Source organism: Bos indicus, chromosome 21, assembly GCF_029378745.1.
Source record: "Bos indicus isolate NIAB-ARS_2022 breed Sahiwal x Tharparkar chromosome 21, NIAB-ARS_B.indTharparkar_mat_pri_1.0, whole genome shotgun sequence".
NCBI lineage: Eukaryota > Metazoa > Chordata > Mammalia > Artiodactyla > Bovidae > Bos > Bos indicus.
In genome coordinates, this window is record NC_091780.1 from 20,106,981 (window position 1) to 20,110,974 (window position 3,994).

At 44.5% G+C, this 3,994-nt stretch overlaps 1 pseudogene; it reads left to right on the forward strand.

Annotated features, from left to right (window-relative positions):
- The first annotated feature begins 207 nt into the window (after positions 1-207).
- LOC109575153 (NEDD8-conjugating enzyme UBE2F pseudogene) lies at positions 208-861 on the forward strand (annotated as a pseudogene).
- Positions 862-3,994: the final 3,133 nt, after the last annotated feature.

A 3,994-nucleotide genomic window follows, 5' to 3' on the forward strand; every position in this document is an offset into this window, starting at 1 on the left:
GCCAAGTCCAGGAAGCACAGAGTGTTCTAGGCAGGATAAACCCAAGGAGAACACATCAAGACACATAGTAATCAAACATGAAAATTAAAGACAAAGATAAAATATTAAAAGCAACAAGGGGAAAATGACAAATAAAATACAAGGGAATTGCCATAAGGTTATCAGCTGATTCCTCAACAGAAACTCTACAAGCAAGAAGGGAATGACATGGCCAGAGCTGGTGTGGCTGTGAGGGGCCATGGCTTGCTGTCTGTGGCCAGCTGGCCAGCTGGTGTTGGGCACCGGGCTTGCCTTGCCTGTCTCGGGGTGCCCAGGATAAAGGTAGTAGTGATGTTGATGCTGGCAAGCAAGCTGAAGAGTCAGCCACAGCCACTGACTCCACTCGGCTAGTGTCTGTGAGAGACAGGCTGCTTGTTAAAGAGGTTGCAGAACTTGAAGTTAATTTACCTTGTATGTATAAAGTGCATTTTCCTGATCCAAACAAGCTTCATTGCTTTCAGCTAACTGTCACCCCAGAGAAGAGTTACTACTAGGATGGAAAATTTCAGCTTGAAACTGAAGTCTCCAATGCATACAACATGGTGCCTCCCAAAGTGAAATGCTTGACCTGGATCTGGCACCCCAACATACAGAAACAGGAGAGATATGTCTCAGTTTACTGAGAGAACATCCAGTTGATGGCACCTGCCGGGCCCCTAAGAGGACACTGAAGGATGTTGTTTGGGGATTAAAATTTTGCTTATTGATCTGTTGAATTTTGATGATCCACTGAATATCAAAGCTGTAGAACATCATTTGTGGGACAAGGAGGACTTCCAGAATAAAGCTGAAGACTACATTAAGTGCCATGCCAGATGGTAGGAGGAGAGGACTGCAGGGCCATGGACTGTGCATGAGAAGAGTGTCCCAAACCAAAACTGGACTTGTATCACAGTCCTCGGCTCCCCTCAGTCTCGCTGGGTCATCCGAGTCCTGTGACCATGTTGTCATGAGGAAGAATGTCTTCACGACCACCCATTGTAGCTGGAGAGTTCTGCATAAATACAGCCAGAAAATGTGTCTGGGGTTCTAAACAGTTGTCTTCTTACCTTAACATGTTTACTTTTTTGAAACTTTACTGAATAGGCTGTTGATGAGAATGAACTCAGCATCGAGGTAAAAGTTGCTTCTCCTCCCCCCAGTCAGTCCCTGCACAGGTGATGCTCATGACGCGCTCAGTGTAGCTTGCAGATTGGACATCAGAAACCTCCTACAAACTGTGATTGGTGTGAAGTCTCTTAGCTTGTCCCACGAATGCCAGCCCTGCCTAGGTTCCCAGGATGCAGAGTCATTCACTGTAGATCTCTTACTTAAATGCATATTTTATTTAATGTAAATATATTTTGGAACAGACTTGTAATTCGTACAATTTAGTGCTTTATTTATTTTTTCTATTCTCATTTAGTTTGTATTTTCATTGTATAGAGCAGACAGAAAGATGTTGGGTCAAGCAACTATTGAAGAGAAATACAAAGAAAATATGAAAGGCAAAAAAGAGAGAGAGAGAAAGGTATGGCATGATATATTCAAAATGATGAAAGGGAAGAAACTACAACCAAGAATACTCTATGCAGAAAGACTCTCATTCAGATTTTACAGAGAAATCAAAAGCTTTAGAGACAAAAGTTCAGCGAATTCAGCACCACCAAACTAGCTTTACAATAAATGCTAAAGGAACATCTCTAAGCAGGAAACACAAGAGAAGGGAAAGATCTACAAAAAATAAATCCAAAACAATTAAGAAAAATGGTAATAGGACCATACATATTGATAATTACTGTGGAGCCCTATACCAAGGTCACAGGTGTGGAGCTCTGTACCAAAGTCACAGGATAAAAATCTCTGGAACTGACCAAGCACATAGTGCTTGGTCCAAGCCATGCCTCTGGATCCAAACCAGCCAGTTGCCTGATCCCACATTAGGTAAAATACCGACCCTATAGCTTCTTAACCAATCACCTAATGTCACCATTCCAGTAGGAATTTTCTGTGTCTTGAAGCTATAAAAATTGGTAGCTAGCCTGTGAAAAGGTTTAGCTCTCCCTTGAACCAGTCCACTGTTCTAACAGTGTCTCCTGCTCTAATCAACTTTATTCTCTGTTCAATCTGCTTCATGTCTGGAAATTCTTTTCCAACCCATGCATGGACCACAACATTTTGGTGGCCTGTACAAGGACTTGGAGTCTCTTCCCCACCTCCTTGCCTCTCCTTTCTCGTAGGGACCCTCTATGAACAGGCAAGTGACTGTGGAAGCAGCTGAGGAACTCTGGCCAGGGTTACCCTCTGATGTGTTCCAAAGGCCCCACTGCTCAATCTGTCCCAGTAGCTGAAACCCAAAGGAGTGAGGGTCTCTCTTATTTACTACTTTCCAACTGAGGACTAGGCCAATCAATATTGTGTGGGCACAGGTCAGGCACTTAAAAGCCACTAGGGCACCTGTCACTGGAAGGCTTCTGTGAAAGGATAACGGATTGTGGTGGGGGTGGGTGGTGGGTGGGTCATGGAATGGACAAGGCCACAAGGGCATCCACCCCGAGCAAGACAACTTCGGTGTACCATATCAGGCACATATTGGTTCAAACAAATCACAGTCCACCACCCCTGGCCACTGCCTCTCCTGTAGGATTGTGAGGCAGATTTCTCCACCTATCTTCCCTGTCTCTTTCACTTCTTTCCCTTTCAGTCTGGATTGATTTACAAGTACCTAAGTGTTGCCTCCGAGCTATCCTAAGAGTGCCTTCCATGTTTCAGGGAATCACCAAATGGTGAGTCACCCAGTTGCTCCCAGGGATCTCTGTCTTTCCCTGTCCAAGTCACATGGTTCCTTGTTGTTGTTCAGTCACCCAGTCATGTCTGACTCTTTGCAACTCCATGGACTGCAGCATGTCAGGTCTCCTGTCCCTCACCATCTCCTGAAGTTTGCCCCAGTTCATGTCCATTGCATTGGTGATGCCATTCAGCCATCTCATCCTCTGATGCTGTTTTCTCCTTCTACCCTCAATCTTTCCCTGCCTCAGGGACTTTTCCAATGAGTCAGCTGTTAGCATCAGATGATCAAAATACTGGAGCTTCAGCTTCAGCATCAGTCCTTCCAATAAGTATTTAGGGTTGATCTCCCTTAACATTGACTGGTTTGATCTCCTTGCTGTCCATGGAGCTTTCAGGAGTCTTCTCTAGCACCATGGTTTGAAGGCATCAATTCTTTGGCATTCTGATTTTTTTTTTTTTTTTGCATTCTGATTTCTTTATAGTCCAGCTATCACCACCACACATGACCACTGGGAAGACCATAGCCTTGACTATACAGACCTTTGTTGGGAGAGTAATGTCTCTTCTTTTCAACACACTGTCTAGGTTTGTCATAGCTTTCCTGCCATATCTCTGAATCTGGCTCAGGCAGTAAAGCGTCTGCCTGCAATGCGGTAGACCCGGGTTCGATTCCTGAGTCAGGAAGATCCCCTGGAGAAGGAAATGGCAATCCACTCCATCACTCTTGCCTGGAAAATCTCATGGACAGAGGAGCCTGATAGGCTACAGTCCATGGGGTTGCAAAGAGTCAGACACAACTGAGTGACTTCACTTTCACTTTCACTTTCCTGCCAGAAAGCAGCTGTCTTCTGATTTCATGGCTGCAGTCATCATCCGCAGTGATTTTAGAGCCCAAGAAGAGGAAATCTGTTACTACTTCCACATTTTCCCCTTCTATTTGCCATGAAGGAATGAGGCCAAATGCCATGATCTTAGTTTTTTTAATATTTAGTCTTAAGTCATCTCTTGCACTCTCCTCCTTCACCCTCATCAAGAGGCTCTTTAGTTCCTCTTCGCTTTCTGCCATTAGAATGCCATCATCCTCATATCTGAGGTTGTTGATGTTTCTCCTGCCTATCTTGATTCCAGCTTGTAACTCATGCAGCCCAGCATTTCTCATGATGCGCTCAGCATATAGGCTAAACAA